Source organism: Papio anubis, chromosome 10 (assembly GCF_008728515.1).
Source record: "Papio anubis isolate 15944 chromosome 10, Panubis1.0, whole genome shotgun sequence".
NCBI lineage: Eukaryota > Metazoa > Chordata > Mammalia > Primates > Cercopithecidae > Papio > Papio anubis.
The window spans coordinates 12,888,763-12,908,244 of record NC_044985.1 but is presented as its reverse complement, the minus strand read 5'-3'; the positions used below and the strand labels follow the sequence as shown (position 1 = coordinate 12,908,244).

Here is a 19,482-nt window from a genome sequence, read left to right as displayed (position 1 = left end):
TGGATCTTCCCTAGGTTTCCTCTGAATCTCCATACCCAGCAATTTATGCAAACTCCCTGTTGTATTCATTTTGTCTACCTAATCTTTCTGGTTACTATTATTGACCAAACTTCTTCCCCCATGACAAAATAAAATGATAACTTCTACTGACCCTAAATTTATGTAAGGTTGTGAGTGTGTGCGCGCGCGTGTGTGTGTGTGTGTGTGTGTGTGTATTCTGGGAATTTAAAAATGTGTAGGAAACCGCTGCTCTCAGGATTGTTTCTGAGTTTGCTGAGGAGCAATGATATGAATTAAACATTATGAGAGCAACATGAGGGATGGTCCATTATCATGAGGGAATGAAGACTCAAGGATTTTAAGGAATGTTTGGTTATTAATTTTTAGAGTCATAATTGGAATTTAAGTTTGCTGATTACAAAACATTTGCTCTTGCCAATTCAGCATGCTGTCCTGAAGGGATGTAGACACAAAATTGAGTAACAAGGCAAATTGAAAGTCACAGTTCAAGAAAAGAGAGGCTTCCTGTGTACACTTTCATGCCAAAGAATTGGCACAGGCAACAGTCCGTGCATTTCTTGTGTTTAATCTCCATATTAGACATACCGTTGCTGCAACGAAGATGGGACGGAGGGAATAAATGTTAAAACCAGGACAAATGGAGTTATCTAAGTCTACAGAATGAATAGAGAGCTTTTCTTACCAAAAAAAAAGTCCACCAAGAAGTCAGTTTTCTCTGTGTAATGCTCAGCCAGTTAAATCTGCAAACTCAGTAGCACCATGAAACAGGAGGTAGCAGAGAGAATTTATGTTACAGAAAAGCAGATCCCTAGCTTTTCAGCAATGCATGTTACTGTTTCTAGTAGACACTTGAAATAAGAGACGACTAAACCTATAGAGATACTCTTGATGAAATTCCTGCTTTAACAGTTGCAAACACAAGAGACAGAAACTTTTCTAATAGGTCTAATTTTTCTAACAAACAGAATTGAAGAGTCCATTAGTCGGAGCTCAGGAGCACACTAGGGAAGGATACAACTGTCAGACATCAGCAAAAGAGGGAAACTGAGAGCTGTTTTGTGGTGTCTGTGATTAAACCAGTTGCCTTTCTTGTGATAATGTTCAAGTAAGTTACATCAAATTATTTATTACTCAATTGTTTCATGCCTACATGAGTTAAGCTTGGATGATACAGTCGTCAAGAAGGCAGATACTGTGGTGGACTGAATAGTGGCCCCCTAAAGATGTCTATCCCCTAATCCCTTGTGAATATGTTAACATTACATGGCCAATGGGACTCCACAGATGTGACTAACTTTTAAGGACCTTGAAACTAGAAGAGCGTATTAGTCAGCTCAGGCTGCCATAACAAGATACCACAGACTGTGTGGTTTAAACAACAGAAATTTATTTTTCACAATTGGAGGCTAGAGGCCCAAGATCAGAGTGCCATCAGGGTTGGGATATGGTGAGGCTTCCTTTCCTGGCTTGTAGACAACTACTTTCTCACTGTGCACACGTGCAAAGATAGAGAGAGATCTGTGATATCTCTTGCCCCTCTTATGAAGACACCAGTCCTATCAGATCAGGGTCCCACTCTTTTGGCCTCACTTAACCTTAATTACTTCCTTAAAGGCCCCACCTCTGAATACATTCACATTTGGAAGTTAGGGCATCAGCATACAAATTTTGAGTGGGGAGGCATAATTCAGTTCATGACAAACAGTATCCTGAATCATCCAGGTGGGACCAATCTAATCACATGAGCCCATCAAAGCAGAAACTCTTATATGGTTAAAGTCAGAGAAATTCAGTGAAAGAAGAAGCAAGAGAGATTTGAAGCAGGAGAAGAATTCAACATATTGTTGCTGGCTTTGAAGACACAAGGGGCCACAGACCAGAGAATACAGGTTGCCTATTTGAAGTTCAGAACATCCTGGACAGCAGCCAGCAAGTAAACAGGAATGTAGTCCTTCACCACAGGGCACTGCATTCTATAATACCAACAAGCCGAATGAGCCCAGAAGCAAGTTCTCTCCCAGAGCCTCCAGAAAGGAGCATACCTGCTAATACCCTGAGTTCAGCTTTTAAGACTCAGATAGAAAAACCAGCTGAACCTACTGAACTTTTAATGTACAGAATTGTGAGATACATTTGTATTGCCAAAAGTTGCAATGTTTTGGGCAACTTTTTATGGCAGCCACAGAAAACTAATACAAATATAATATCTTCCCTCCTGGAGCTTATATTCCAGAGGGCTAAATAACAATCAAGGAAGCTGACAAATGAGTAAAATAATTGCCAAGCATAGTAAAATAATTGACCTGTGAGAAATAAGCAAATAGATGAAGCAGAGAATAGCATAGGGGACCTACATATTAAGAGCTGTTGGTAAAAGTGATATTTAAGCCAACTAAAAGTAAGAGAAGGAGCTGGCTGCTCAAAGATGCAGAAAAGACCATTCCATGCAGAGGAGACGGATATGCAAAGACCTTGAGGTGTGAAAGGGCTCAGGGTGTTCAAGAAACTGAAAGATGACCAGTGGTGTTGAGCACAGCAAAGGGCAGAACTTAGAAGAATGAAGTTGTAAAGACAGGCTGAGCAGAGAACATGCAGTGTCTTATAGAACATGATTAGAAATTTGGGTTTTATTCTAAGAACAGTAGGAAATCCTTGCAAGCTTTTAAGCAGAAAAGTGCTGTAAGGGTGGGATTCTGAAACAGAAAAATGACTTTAGTAGAAAATTTGAATAACTTCAAAAAATGTCCTTGGTTTAGTTAATAGTATATCATCAGCACTAATTTCTTAGTTTTGGTAATTGTACCATAATTATCTAAGGTGTTAACATTAGAGAAAACTGAGTGATTGATTTAAAGAAACTCTCTGTGCCATTTTTGCAACTCTTCAGTAAGCCTAAAACTATTTTAAAGTAAAAGGTTAGAGAGGAAATATAAATATCATGACCCACTTTTTAATTTAGGAAGATTATTCTTACTTCTCAGCTGGAGTATGGCCATAAAAGCACAAGAGTGAGAGGGTGAATACCAGTTAGGAAACTGACTCAGTAATTCAAGTGAGGGATAGTGGATCAGAGAACCTGATAAGGGACAACTTTTCAAATTCCGTTTTTGAAGTAGAATCCCCAGGACTTGATGACGAATGCGGGGTGTGCATGCTCAGACCTGTTGCTGGGGTGAGAAGTAGAAGGTGGGTAGTAAAGGAATGGAAGAAATGAGGTTCTAGGTTTCATTGATCTCGCTTACTAATGGGAAGATTGCAGAGTGTGAGGAGAAAGGAATATAAATTTTTAAGGTTAATAGGCCTCTAAGTGAAGATATTAAGTGAACTGAAACTCAGAGGCAATATCTGGGCTGAAGATGACTACCAGGTAGCTGAAAGAAGAAACATGATGTTTACATGCTGCTCCCTTGTGGGAGGAGTTAAGAGCCATCTACCTATGAATAATCAGGAAAGGCAATGTCCAGGAAAGAACCTTGTAATGTAGAGCAGCAGATCAGCGCTAGAAGATAGAAGACTGTCCACCAGAAAGAAGATGCTTTTACATTTTCACTGAGCTGGTTTCCTCTTTTCTTTCTTGGTAAAGGTCTTATCAGAAATGCCATCATACCCAGTTCTGCTCAGCGGAATCATAAAAGGGAATTGTTTGTTTATTCTTGAGCCATAGTAGAACGGAAGGAGCTGTAATAGGTCAGTGAAGATTATGGGCCATCTTTGAAAGGACTCTGGGACAGAAAATTAGTCAGTGTTTTGAGCCAGGGGCTTCTCTTTTCAGTGATTACTTCTAAAGTATGTATATGTATATTCTTACATCTGTCTATATATTTATATTTATACCTATTTATAATATATATATACATTTATATGTACAGCTAGATAAATCAAGCCAGCCATTTCTTCATACAAGATGTGCTAGCACAGAAGTTGTGGCATCTGAAAATCACTGGTGGATTTCTTAGTAAAAAATCCATAAAGAAATTTCTGAGCAGCCTATTTGAATTTAACATGCAAAAAACGTTATATTATTTCCCTAAATTGAGACGCTAAGGTTGGATGCATTGTAATGAAACTTTGATAAAGTATCACCTAAGATGACAGCCACATGGAAGAATAGACAAATATCTATATCTAACAGATTTATAACGTATCTATCCAAGGGTCAAAGAAAATTCCCCCTCATTACCTCTTTCCTTAGAATATTTGCATAGCATTTCAACATCATTGATCTCTTGTCCAGACTTGCAGTGTTCACTTCCTGTCTCTCTAAGAGCCATCCAGAGTCCAGATACAAAACCTGGACACCATCTCTGTGTCACTTGGATTATGCTGCAAAATGGATGGTCTGACCTTATCGGTTAGTTTGTTCAATTGATGTAGCAGAAATACACATTTCTTTTAATTAAAAAACTGTTTAGATTTTAGATACGTTTCATAATATAATATGCAACAAATGTTATCTTCTTAGATGTAATAAACACATCAGTATTATTACAGAAAGAACAATTAGATTTCATTGGGACGAATTCAATTTTGTTTTAAAAATGGAAATATTTTATTCAAGTAAATTTGTGTTTATTCCATTTGGTTCAGAAACTAAGACAGGGTGCCATTTTCTACATAGGTTCTCTAGTTTCTGCCAAGACCAGCTCAGTCAGCAAGACCCCAACCCAGCGGTGCTATAGGAATTAAAGACACACACACAGAAATATAGAGATGTAAAGTGGGAAATCGGGGGTCTCACAGCCTTCAGAGCTGAGAGCCCTGAACAGAGATTTACCCACGTATTTATTAACAGCAAGGCAGTCATTAGCATTGTTTCTATAGATATTAGATTAACTAAAAGTATCCCTTATGTGAAACCAAGGGATGGGCCGAAATAAAGGGATAGGTTGGGCTAGTTAACTGCAGCAGGAGCATGTCCTTAAGGCACAGATTGCTCATGCTATTGTTTGTGGCTTAAGAATGCCTTTAAGCGGTTTTCTGCCCTGGCTGGGCCAGGTGTTCCTTGCCCTTATTCTGGTAAACCCACAGCCTTCCAGCATGGGCATCATGACCATCATGAACATGTCACAGTGCTGCAGAGATTTTGTTTATGGCCAGTTTTGGGGCCAGTTTATGGCCAGATTTTGGGGGGCCTGTTCCCACTTGAATCTATTGAATAATACAGAGTCAAGGAATGCTAGATTATGACCCCCAAGTCACGACTCTTAAGAGCTGGCATCTGACTTTCCCAGTACTGCACTAAGCTCCACGTGAGAGCTAGAGATGCTTGCATTGTCCCATTCTCTCCAGATGCTACTGATGTTGCTATCCTTTACAGGCCACTCCCCATTTTCCCTGAGCATGGCCAAGTTTTCCACTGTTGGGCAATATGCCCAACCCCAGCCATCTAAGACTCCAGGGCCTACTATTCCTTTGCTGCTGACCTCAGCTGCATGGGCAGATAATAATGTCTAGGCATAGACTGCCTTTCATAAGGCAGTTACTTCAATGTTGCAGTCCAAATGAAAAAAAAAGAAACAGAAAACGTCTGTATTAGCTACAGAGCTATTGGCATTACCCGCTGAGTTCATTGAGATGAGCTCCCAGACCAAGTTGACCCTTCAAGGAAAGAGCGAAGATATCCCATGAAGCAATTGTTTAAACCACTTAGTGGAACTCCATTCTTTAAGGGGATCACCTGGTGGTTGACATCACTTCCTTGCTTTAAAGCATTGCGATTTTCTGTGTTTTAACTCGGTTATCTTTTTACAGGCTGAACCCCCTGCTGAATTCTTCAGACATACACCACTCACCCCAGCATACCCTCCCTGGCAGTGGGTAAATGGCAAATAAAAAGGTTCGCTCCATCAAGTCAATTGAGGAGGGCAGGTGGCAGGGTACCCAAGGATGCTTTTGCTCTCCATGCTGCTTAATGTCTCTAAGATCAAACACAAAGATCATGGGAGGAACAGGTGATCAGCGGGCAACAATAGATGACTGTACTAGGTTCTGGATGGGTTGTGCAACTCAGACAAATGGATGGCCCCATTTAAAATGACTTCAGAAGTATCAAAGGAGGTCTCTGTAGTTACCGTATGTGCCTTCAGACTCGAACATTATTTTCCAATCCTGCTGGTGCTACTATTGCAGAGTGAGAAGGAAATATGAAAAAGGCTTTCTCTTCATTCAGACTTCTTCCACAGATGCTTTTTCCAAAAAGAAATGCAAACTTTATATGTGAGTTTTGGAATGAGGCTGGGACAGTGTTCCCCCATTCACAGAAATGTTTGTGGGATGCAAGAAAATAGGCATGCTGTGCCCAGCAGGTTTTCACCAAAAAAAATTTCAGATAACTTTTCCATTACTCATCAGGGAAGTTTTGTCCCATTACTTCATCCCTACCCCCCAGAGAAATGCTAATCTTTATTCTAGGATTATTTGTCAACTCGTTTTATTATGTAATGGAAATACAAACAGCTCTCTATACATATATTTGAGTTTCGTAATAGTCAAAATGAAACCAAAATTTATCCCAACATTTTATAGGGCAAATATGTGCTTTGTATTGTTTTTTAAGTATTAGTGTTTTTAATTAATATTATAAAAATTCAAACAGTGCAAGGGACATCAATTTTGTCTCCTTCTCACTCTAAATCTCCAGTTTTCTCATTCTCTCTCTCTCTCTCTCTCAGAAACAACTGCTACTCCTGGTTTCAATGTAGCCATTCAGAGTTAGTTTGCACATTTACAAATATTTCTATATGTGTTTTATATATGTGTCCTTTTTAAATTTTTTACTCAACCGAGTATATATGGATGTATATATATAACATCCATGCTGTTCTATTCCTTGCTTTTTCAAGCTACTTCTTGGAAATATCTACATAAAGGTATATATATGTCTACTTCATTCTGTTTAATGGCAACATTTCATTCTATAATATGCACACTCCAAAATTTACTTATTCTATCTCTTTTGGTTGACATTTGCATGGTTTTCTCTTTTTTCTGTTATATGCAATTCAACAATACTATATAGTATTAGTATATATATTTTACTAACATATAAAATTCTATAGTTACATAAATATAGAATTTTTGCACACATGTTCAAAATCTGTAAAATCATTTTCTCAAAAGGAAATTTTAGAGGAAAATATCTGCAGATGTTTTGACAGATATTACTGAATTGCTTTCCTAACGGTTGGTACCAATGTAAACAATCACCAGTAGCATATAACATGGCCTATTTCCCATATAGTTGTCAACACATGTACATTTAAACTTAATTTTCCTTGTCCATTTGAAAAATACTATATATCTTTAAACATACCTTGCATTAATTATAAATGAGGCTGAGTTGGTTTCCATGTATTTAAATGTCTTTTCTGTGAACTGACACTTCTTATCTGTTGATTTGGAATGTCACCTACATGCTATGTTGAGCCATATATAATTGCCATTTTTATAAGGAATAAGAGATGAAAATTAGCAATTTTATATGGTGTAACTCAGATAGATATATAGGTAGATAGATAGAGTATATATACCTGCATCAAAAATTTAATTAATATGGCTAAAAATGCATAATGACATGTCTTCTTATTCATCTTTTTCAGAAATATCTTGACCATTCTTGAATGTTATTTTTCTACCTATAAAGATATCTTTTTCTAAACAAATTAATATGTCATTTAAAAATGTGTATTTAATTTCACTGATAGTCTAATTTAGGAATAATCAATATCTTTACATGATTGCCTTTCTTTATCCTTATCTTCTGGTATACAAAAGTCTACTCTTGTAAAAATGTCAAATCCTTGATATCTTGGTACACACTTAGTTTTTATTTCATATAGGTCTTCTGTATTTGTATTAATTTTATTTCTGGTATTTTATAAATATTAATATCATTATAATAAGATTTTTTATTTTATTATATCTTCTAATTTGGGGTCTTTAGAGAAAATATTAATTTTTGAATATCAATTTTATAATCTAATACATAATTAAATTTTATTTTTAACAATTTTAGTTAATTTCTTTGAGTTTCCAAATATATAAGCATACCATCCGCATATAACCATAATATTTTATACCTCTCTTTTTCTTACATCAAATGTATCAGCTAGTATTTACAAAACTAATATTCTGTTGTTAAGCAAAATCCTGATTTCTGATTTTATATATATATATATGTATATATACTCACATATTTATGTATATATACACACACATATCAAGAGTTTGTTTCTATAAAATTTGGCTAATAATTTTTATGCAATATACTTGTTAAATTTTATCAAACACAATTTTAAAATACCTTTCACAGAAAATGAAAGGCATTTATGTTTTTTCTCCTTTTAGATCTATTAACAGCTAGTTTTATTAATGGGTTTACTAAAACTGAACCATCCTTGCATTCCAGATACAACTGCTCTTCATTGTGGTATAGTCTTCTTTCATGTGTTACTGAATTCCATTTGCTAATGTAATTTTTAGTTCCATTTTTATATCAATATTCATAAGTAAAATTGGCTTGTAGCTTTATTTGATATTATCAGCGCAATACTGGTCTCAGGCAAAAAGAAATGAAAATTCTCTGTCTCTTTCACGGATCTAGAAAAATTTAGACAACATTGAGTGATCTGATCTTTGAAGATGAGCAGAATTTCCCTCTGAAATTGTCTGGGTATGGTGTTTTGGGGAAGAGCAGAGAAGCTCTTTGGCAAAATTTTTGGTTTTTTCTAAGATACTTAATATACTTTATTTTCTCTTAAATATTTTATTTTAACCTTTTTCTATATAACTTTAAAGTATGTTTATGTTTTCCCAGTTTTTCAATTAAGTAGATTATTGAGAATAGAATATAATAACACTATGAATATATTTTAATCGATTATATGAAGAAAGGCTACAGTGAATCATCAATTTTGACAGATATCTTTGTGTTTATCTCTGTAATGTCTGCAGTTTCTAGACATCAGTAATGGGTAGAATCACAAGACAAACGAAGTAATTTTGTGTGTGTATGTATTGTACACGTCACATGTGTCTAACAGGGCTTCTGACTAAGCATTTCTATCAATAATGGATTTCAATTCACCGTTACGTGTTTCATGAAATCTGAAAGTTGAAATGCACATGCAAAATTATTTATTATGGTCTTATTGTTTTATAGATAGAGAAATTCTGAAAGGTAGACAATTTGCTCAACTTTTCAAGGCTAATAAACAGTTTAGCTAGAACTGAAGACCATGCCTGAGAATCCTAAGATTATTTTCACTTGACTGTATTCCTTTATTTCCTCAAACAGCAAGAAGAATTGTGAGATGGCTAATTTAAATTCTGTAATTTATAGTTTAAATGTATCTAAGGGTGAGATGGCTAATTTAAATTCTATAATTTAGAGTTTAAATGTATCTAAGGGTTTTAAGTTAGTATGACTTCTTCAAATAAAAAATACTGTAAGTTAGAAGATTTTAAAAATTTTTCCTTCAATATGTCTATCAATATAAGTAATTATATTAAAAATAATTTGTGTACATTATAGTTAAGATAGATTCATAATAATTGACAATTGACTTTAACCAATCATTTGTAATGGCTAAAAAAGAGAATAATCTTAGTTGTCAAAATTCATGCAATAACTGTCTTTTCTATTACCATTCTCTTTTTTGAGCCTTATGGTTGGTATTGGGTTATGTAAAGTAAGACACATACAACTGTGGTTTCATAGGTACAGAGAGCTCAGAATTCTGTGAGAATTGAGTGATGAGCCACTCATTCCTGCCATAGCTTGAGATAGTCAAAAGAATATTTTGTAAGCCAACCTTCACCAGCATCTTTCTTGGTAACTACCTGCATCTTATAATAGCTGGTAAGTGTGTGAGGGTGGGGGAAAGACACGGAAGAGATTAACTCAAGAAGATTCTGATCCTATCTTTTCAGATCTTAAATCCTTTTAATATTTTAAATATGCCATAGCTAGACGTCTCTATGCCCCATATCAAACATTAAATTCAGAATGATCAGAATGAGCCACATAGGACAAATACGCCTTCTTCACTTTCCTATTTCACCTACATTCCTTTGTGGCTCTAAATAATACTGAAGCAGGAAAACATTCCTAGGGACATGCTCATGCTGTTAGCTATGACGGAAAAATGTACAGAACTGACAATTACAGAAATTTTCCTTTACAAAACTTCAGGTCATGGAGGAAGACCTACTTGTATTTTTCTGCCTGTTTGTGTTATTAACCACTTTTTAATTAACATAAATTTCTGTCTGAATAATACCATTCCTCAACAGTGAAGTTATCTGACTTCATAACTTCAGTTACAAAGCTTGGTTACTGCATGGTGGACAGTACAGTAAATCTTACCATGATTTTGCACTAAAGCTTGATAAAGAAGAAAGTTGCCAAAACATGAACGACTGCAAAAAAGTCACTGGGTTCCTCCAGGCCTCTGTCCCCTCACCTGTGAAAAGAAAGAGGTGGCCAAATTAACTTGACGATCCATAACTGTCAGTTGCTGAAATGCTACTGAAACTCAGGAATTTGCTTTTTTGCTTATGTCTCTTCTGGGATTGTAGGTTTCGTGTAGCAAGAAGGTGAGAAAGAATAGTTGTAGATAAATAATAAATCATTCTCAACTGATTACTGGATCTAAGAGGGATCCATTATTGAATAATGCAGCAAGAATGTCCCAAATATTCACCAATAGTTTTGCAGCCTTATTCCCTGATAATAGAAAGTTATCTTTAAACTCTTTCCATTATATTTATCCCTTCACTATGGGACAACAACTGAGACTAGATTCTATTCAGACCAGCACAAATTTGGAAATTTCTCTTTACTTTCTCTCTAAATGTCCAGATGTAAGAGTGTGTGGTAGGGGAAGAAACATTTATTTTTACCTTCATATCCTTCATTCCTAAAAATTAAATACCCACCTTGTTATAAAGTTTAAAAGCCAACACTAATTATAGATTTATTTGGATTTTAGGAGATTAACTAGAGAAGATGACTTCTATGGCAAGGGAGAATATTTGTGTGTTGTAATATACAGAACTATAAGTGCACTCAGCATTTGTTCTGTGGTGTTGTTTTCCATTAACCAGTCAGACAGGAATGCTAATGGTGTGTGTGGGGACGATGTCAATATTCATGATGCTGCTGGAAATGTATATAAAATGTGGTTTCCATTACTCCCCACTGGGAGCAATAAGTAACGCTGTGTACAAGGGAAGGACAGCTTGTTCATGAATATGAGCACAGCAGCAAGTTGTATGGGAAGGCAAAACTTCCAGAATTTTATGACTCTTAACTATTCCAGCCCTCAAGTGTCACTATCTGTGACTTGGCTGTGAGTAATGAGAGGCTGCCTTGCCTTTGTCAAACTTTTATCGGGAGCACTGAAAGGCGTATTGCCTACCACCTGTTGCCATCATGCACTGGAAATCTCTAGGATGCCATGTCAGGCAGGAAAATGCTGTTGGTGGTCTCAAAATTATTGCCAATTGCTGGGATAAAATTGTTGTTAGAGTCACATTCCCATTTCTTTATTCAGCAAGGTGAAAAACAGCTCATTGTTTATACATCCTACCATGATGAATTATGAAGACATTCTAATGGAAAGTTTGCCATGGAAACTGCCAGTAAAATGTGGCTAAGAGACATCAAACTGCAGAAGGTACTTTTCAATAATTAGAAGTGTTTATGAACTAGGTACATGGTGAGAGCCATGTACATATAAAACAAGAGGTAAAAATATTCTCAAATTAAATCTCCACAGTAGGAGAAATAAGGGGCTAAGGTAGAGACTGCATTTTGGAAGAAGATATTCTGTATTATGCTAAAATGCTTTTTGGTATTTTTACATTGGCATTTTTTTAATAGTAAGAATGTTCTTACTTTTATTTTTTCTAATGGGAAGTGTAATTATGTATTTTATTTGGAAAACCTTAAATATTAAAAGCCGTAAAGGAAATGGGGGGAATTAATGTTTTTTACGCAAAGTGGCATTCTAAAATGTGTGGCCTATTAGGTAACCTGGAGCTGCCACTACAATGCAGCCCGTGTTTTTGCCTAGAACACAGTGGCAAATGTTAACTGAAGTAGGACTGTGAAGATGGGAATCCAGTTTTGCCACTGTGAGCTGTGTGATCCTGGGCAATTTTTTACGTCTTGAGGCACAGTTCTTATTTTCTAAAGACTGGGCACAAAGATCTTTGCACTGCTTACCTCAAAAAATGGGTGGGGAGAAAGATGAAAGGAAATTATTATCAAAGTGTTTTGAGTAAAATATACTGGAGTAAGTAGAATGATAATGATTTGTTCCTTTATTCAACAAACATTTTACTACATCCCTAATGTATTATGGGTGCTACTTTGGGCACAAGAAATTCAGTAGTTAACAAACACTTCTTGCCCTTATGATCTTACATCTGTATGTAAATGAAAAAACACAGGTAAATTAGCTCATATATAATATAATCTTAGGTAGTCACAGATGATAAGAAAATAGCAAAGCGACAGAAGAAAATAAGAGAGTGATTGTATTTGTGTGCAGAAACTTCTGGATAAGTTGTCCGTGCAGACTTTTCTGATGAAGCGTTTTGGAGTAGAGTCTTAATTACTTGAGAGATGAAACCTGCGAAGATCTGGGGCATGAGAAATAATAGTTAAAGGAGCAGCAAGTACAAGGAACTGAGGAACGAACATATTTTATGTGTCTGAGCAGCAGCAAAGTGGCCAGGGGAGTTGAAGCAGGGTGAGAAGAGTAGCAGGGAGAATACTCATCAATGACACTGGGAAGGCAGCCAGGGCAGATCATGTGTGGGGCTGTCACAGTGACCTAGGATGGCATTTCGAGTGCAATGGGAAACTACTAGAAGTTGTAAGCAATGGAAGCCCAGGCCCTGATTTCTGCTTTCAAGTGATGATTTTGGCTGTCATAGTGTGGCCAGCAGGAGGGAAAATAGAGGCTTCTGCAATAGTCCAGTTCATAGATGATAGTGACTTGGACTAAGGTAGACGCAGTAGAAGTGACGAATTTGGGATATGTCTTGAAGTTGGAACCTAATGAGTTGTGAGATAAATTTCTTATAGTTGGTGCAGTAGACCTTTGAATGTCACCAGGGCGGCTGTCCCAGCTAGAAGTATGAGAAACAGTGAGCCTTTATATTTCTGGGCTCCTCTGACCATGTGGATGCCTCAATCTAGGCACCTTGTTTTGAACCGAATTTAGCGTACCTCAGGGAAGAACTAGGGAAGGAATGGGCAGCTGTATCTACTCGCTTGTCATCTTGACCTTGTCTACTCTCTGCATAATATGTTTGCTGCTTGGTAAGAAACCAAAGTGAAAGCAGCCCAAGCTCCAATTCAATAGGTAATACAATATATTTTCTTGGTGAAAAAAAAAAAAAAACACAAGGAAATTAGCTGCTGGAGAGCCTGTTTTGAACATTAAAGTGTGGAGAGGTACAAAATAGTTATACCGGAGAGTGGGAAAGTAAATTGACTAGGGAAATGTAGTGAGACTAATAAGCACAATAATGACCAACTTGAAATTAGTGTTGATTATTTAACACTAGGCCAGTTAGCATAGCTGTATTCTTCATATACATATATATCTGCTGCATGCCAGGAGCACTGTAGAGAGCTGAATTTAACCACCTTAGGTTTTTTTCAGAAAGTATGACGCAAGAGAAAGGAAAGTGAAGAGCCATGGACTATAAATTGGATGAGGAGGCACGGGGGTGGTAAAGGACACTGAGAAGGTGGCTGGTTCCATAGACAGAAGGACTTCAGAGTGGGCAGACAAGAGGGACGATTCTAGAAAGATAGAAAGTGGTCAGAGATGGAATCCTTGAAATTGGTGATGATATTATTCGTAATCAGCCAGGTTTTATGTATGGCCCTGGGAATGGGTGGCTATACAGACTGTATAGCTTCAAGTATTTTTGGCTGATGATTGATTCTAGCTGGTGGTGTCATATAAACTTTGGAGACTCTAAATTCTTTGTAGAGCATTTTTATTTGTATGTGTGCTTTCTTTATTAACCATGTGTTAAGTCTGGAGTGTCTAGAATATTTCATCTAAAAAGATGAAAGGATGGGACAAATTCTTTTTCTGAAAACCTCACAAAAGATATAGATTGTTTAGGGTCTTTCTGACACGTCAGCCCTCAAGTATAAAAACATTATTTCCTCGAGCTTAAAATTTCATGCTCTAGGATGATGTGTTCGTTGTATACCTTAAATTATTTTGCATTCATTTTTTCCTTCTCCTCCCCCATCTCCTCCTCCTCCTCTTCATCTTCCTCCTCCTTCCCTTTCTCTCATTTTCTCTTTCTTTTTGTTTCCAAATAAAGAGGTAAACATAGATAAATATAAATACATAAATCAGAAGGTAAATAAATGGATAAACAAAATGTCTTTGGAATAGGTCTTAATTTATCTTTTTGCACTCATACTTAACTGAAATCCACTATGAATCAAACTGCATCACTGCTGGATAGTAGCAAGGTTTTTGTTGCTGTTGTTTTGTTTTGTTTTTAGCATCAAAAGGAGTTATATATCCATGAAACGAATACATTCCTAAGGCCTATGAGAGATCAGACTGTAGGTCCATAACTCCCAGAAATTTATGGAATACACATGGAAGACAGAATATTAAACAAGTAGGCTTGTGTTGTAGACAAAGACAAATTAACATAAAAGATATGACTATACAGCCTGGGCAACATAACAAGACCCCATTTCTACCAAAAAAAAAAAAACAGAAAAAAATTATTGGAGTGTGATGGTGTTTATCCGTAGTCCCAGCTACTCGAGGGGCTGAGGTGGGAGTACCACTTGAGCCCTGGAGGTCAAAGCTGCAGTGTACCATGACGATGCCTCTGCACTCCAGCCTGGGCAACAGGGCAAGACCATGTTTCCCCAAAACATACATGATTATATGGTAACATGACTTAATATTTTTTAACCAAATGCACCAGAACTTACACACCAAAAGTGAAAGCTTTCCCCTTCAAAATAGCAATCTAGGCAAGTTATATAATTATTCCAGTGATGTTGACATTGCTGTAGACATTCTGTGAGCCACTCTTCTGGGCTTATCTTTAACTTTATTTTGAATATGTTTAAATGGTGCTGAATTATACTTTGGAAAGATGATTTGGCCACGGGAGGCGACTTAAGGTAATTTGGAGCTGAGGTCAGCAGGAATCAGTTTAAGAGATTTAGACCATAAGTAAGGAATGACCTTAATAAGGACATAGATTGGTTCACTTCCGAGCATTGTAGACTGACTCTGAAGGCAGTTTGCAAAAAGGAAAGACTAGTATTTTGAGCTATGGCACCACCATTAAACAAAATGCCTGACCTACCAGCCAAAGTGACCATTCTGCAGTGGAGGGCTCTCCTCTGGGATATTTGCTTTCTGACCTCAAAGAGAGCAAAGAGTAAGGATGCCTGCCGGTAACATTCAGTTTCCCTATTTCACAATCCCACAGCACACAGACATACAATTTAAAAGTATTTCATTGTTCAACAAAATTAAAATAGCTGATACCAAAATGAGGCCATGGCCAAATTCCTGGAGAATTACCTGCGGCCTGCCTTATGAAATTCCAAAGCTGCAGAGAAAGGGTATGCATTAGCAGCAGCAGCCCAAGTCCTTTCTCCCACAGAATGAATGCATTTCAAGGACATCTCCCATGGTTCATGGCTGTTTCATTCCACGGCTGTCTGTTCTTGAAAACACAGAGGCTCAAAGGACGGCCACCTTCGTAGCTTGTATAGCAGGAATGCTGGTTTCATTAGTGATCAAAACTTGCACTGTGAGAGTCCTGATGTTATTTTTAACATTTCAAGCTCCTTTAGCTGTGATTCTCAGCAAAGTCATTATCCAGAATGCTGTTAGAAGTTGATTTGCTGAAAGTTTGGCCCCGGGAACATCAGGTGTTCTTGCTCTTTGCTCCCCTGTAGGTCAGGAAGCAAATGCCCCATCTCAATTCCTCTTATGTCCAATTTCTATCAGGTGGGTGAGGCGGTTTTCCTCCTCAGTTTCCCTGCTCCAGTCCTGCTGCTCTTTGAAAAAAATAAAAGAGTTTCAAACGTATTATGCCTAGCTAAAGTGTGGTGATCATGTTGTTAATATAAAAATGATACACACTTTGGTCAAGAGATTTTTTTTCTCAAAGTTCTCTGTTATTTTATATCTATCTCCCTAAAATCGTAAGAATCAAATTTTATATAATTGGCAGTAGTTTAATATTAAGGGGGCAGTGTGCTTTTTTAGATATGATGTCTGTTCATTCTTATTTAGAGCACTGAGGAGTTTACATCCCAGACCTAGAAGAGGTGATGATAGTGGCATTGGTGACAACCTTATTGAGATCAAGAAGAAAGGCCCTGGAGAGCAAGGAACTGGGTCAGTAGGAAATTTTTTCAATGACCAGGGATCCATTGTATCCTAGATGTGGCAGTAGTAGTAGTAGTAGCAACAGTGACAGCAATGAGAAATGAAACCTATTGAGACTGTACTCTCTGCTAGTTTATAGATTTTTAAATCTGTTGTCTCATGTAATTCTCTCATCACTATGGGGCCTGAGCAAAAATATTTTACAGACGAGAAAAGCAGAGCACAGAGGGGTTAAGTGACTGCTCAATGTAAAACTGAGAATATGGCAGAGTTGGGATTTGAACCCAATAAACTTGACTCCACAGGCCCATGCTTCCCTGTTACACTGCTCTCTCTCTCCAATTTGCCTAATACATGTGATTTCTGAGAGTGCAGAACTGTACTTCTGAAATTGGTAGTGAACATGGAAGCAGGCAGAAATAAAGTGTGATGATGAACATACAGTCAAAATTCTATCCTGACAGACTCTCTAACCCTACAAAGGCTAGAGTCATTGCTTAGTTGTTCCCACAGAACTTTCTGCTTACCCCATCACAGCCCTTGACTCTGTACTTTATTTCCTGTGTGCCTGTTTCCTCCAGTAAATTCTAAGTTCTTTGAAAGTAAGGGCTATGTTTAAAATAACCAGAATGTAATAGATATATGGTAAATATTTATTGATTTGATGAATAATCACAAATGGAATGGGCACATGTAATATATAGAAAAATTGTTTAAATCCTGATCTAGGATACTGGCTGACACACTGAATTGTCAGATTTCTACTTTTTTTTTTTTCATTGTAATTTTCACTTTTTTATTATTATTATACTTTATGTTCTAGGGTACATGTACACAATGTGCAGGTTTGTTACATATGTATACATGTGCCTCGTTGGTGTTCTGTACCCATTAACTCGTCATTTACATTAGGTATATCTCCTAATGCTATTCCTCCCCCCTACCCCCACCCCAGAACAGGCCCCGGTGTGTGATGTTCCCCTTCCTGTGTCCAAGTGTTCTCATTGTTCAATTCCCACCTATAAGTGAGAACATACGGTGTTTAGTTTTCTGTTCTTGCGATAGTTTGCTGAGAATGATGGTTTCCAGCTTCATCCATGTCCCTACAAAGGACATGCACTCATCCTTTTTTATGGCTGCATAGTATTCCATGGTGTATATGTGCCACATTTGCTTAATCCAGTCTGTCACTGATGGACATTTGGGTTGATTCGAAGTCTTTGCTATTGTGAATAGTGCCGCAATAAACATACGTGTGCATGTGTCTTTATAGCAGCATGATTTATAGTCCTTTGGGTATACACCCAGTAATGGGATGGCTGGGTCAAATGGTATTTCTAGTTCTAGATCCTTGAGGAATCACCACACTGTCTTCCACAATGGTTGAACTAGTTTACAGTCCCACCAACAGTGTAAAAGTGTTCCTATTTCTCCACATCCTCTAGGGCTAATATCCAGAACCTACGAAGAACTCAAACAAGTTTACAAGAAAAAAACAAACAACCCCATCAAAAAGCGGGCAAAGGATATGAACAAATACTTCTCAAAAGAAGACATTTATGTAGCCAACAGACACATGAAAAAATGCTCATCATCACTAGCCATCAGAGAAATGCAAATCAAAACCACAATGAGATACCATCTCACACCAGTTAGAATGGTGATGATTAAAAAGTCAGGAAACAACAGATTCCCATTCTCTATGCAACTGATACAGTTCTTACCTTTCTTCTCTACTCCACAGGCAAACAGGGATATCTGTGGGATGTGTACCCATAAATACAGATAGACAGAAGATAGATGATAGACAGATAGAAGACAGATAAATAGATAGATGATAGGTATGTATATGTGTATATATATATAGGTGTGTGTGTATATATATACACACACATATATAATGTAGGTATGTATGCACAACATTTATATATATAATGTGTGCATATTAGTAGGTTTTCATGCTGCTGATAAAGGCATGAAACTGGGCAATTTACAAAAGAAAGAATTTAATTGGACTTATAGTTCCACGTGGCTAGGGAAGCCTCACAATCATGGAGGAAGGCAAGGAGAAGCAAGTCACGTCTTACATAGATGGCAGCAGGCAAAGAGAGAGAACCTGGGAGGAAAACTCCCCTTTTTGAAACAATCAGATCTCATGAGACTTATTCACTATCACGAGAACAGCACGGGAAAGACTTGCCCCATTATTCAATTACCTCCCACTGAGTTCCTACCACAACATATGCGAATTCAAGATGAGATTTGTGTGGGGACACAGCCAAACCATATGTGTGTGTGTGTGTGTGTGTGTGTGTGTGTGTGTGTGTGTGTGTGTGTGGATAGATAGATAGATAGATAGATAGATACATAGATAGATACATAGATAGAGATATATATATGGATACATAGATACATTATATATAAATAGATAATATTTTCCCAGGTGTCCTCTGTCCTCCATACTTTAAAAAATGATGTATTTTGTATTTACAGCCAACTTATCTTCAACAAAGCACACAAAAACATAAAGTGCAGAAAGGACACTCTATTCAATAAATGGAGCTGGGATAATTGGCAATCCACGTGTAGAAAATGAAACTGAATCATCATCTCTCACATTATATAGAAATCAATTCAAGATGGATCAAAGTCTTAAATCTAAAATCTGAAACTATAAAAATTATAGAAGATAGCATCAGAAAAACTCTTCTACACATTGGCTTAGGCAAAGAATTCATGAATAAGAACCCAAAAGCAAATGCAATAAAATAAAAAATAAACAAATGGGACCTAATAAAACTAAAAAGCTCTGCACAGCTTTAATAATCAGCAATTATCAGCAGTTATCAGAAATAATCAGCAGTTATCAGACAACCCACAGAGAGAAGATATTCACAAACTATGCATCTAACAAAGGACTAATATCCAGTATCTACAGTGAACTCAAACAAATGAGCAAGAAAAACATCAGATAATCCCATCAAAAAGTGGGCAAAGGACATGAATACACAGTTCTCAAAAGAAGATATACAAACTGCCAACAATC

At 36.9% G+C, this 19,482-nt stretch overlaps 1 long non-coding RNA gene across 4 annotated transcripts in view; it reads right to left on the bottom strand.

Annotated features, from left to right (window-relative positions):
* The window catches only part of LOC110740845, a 551,890-nt gene that overhangs the window by 330,676 nt on the left and 201,732 nt on the right, over window positions 1-19,482 (bottom strand). For all 4 annotated transcript variants that reach the window (XR_002516034.2, XR_002516035.2, XR_004176477.1 and 1 more), the window contains exon 4: window positions 10,388-10,484. This is a non-coding gene — a long non-coding RNA (uncharacterized LOC110740845). The remainder of the gene's footprint in view (window positions 1-10,387; window positions 10,485-19,482) is intronic.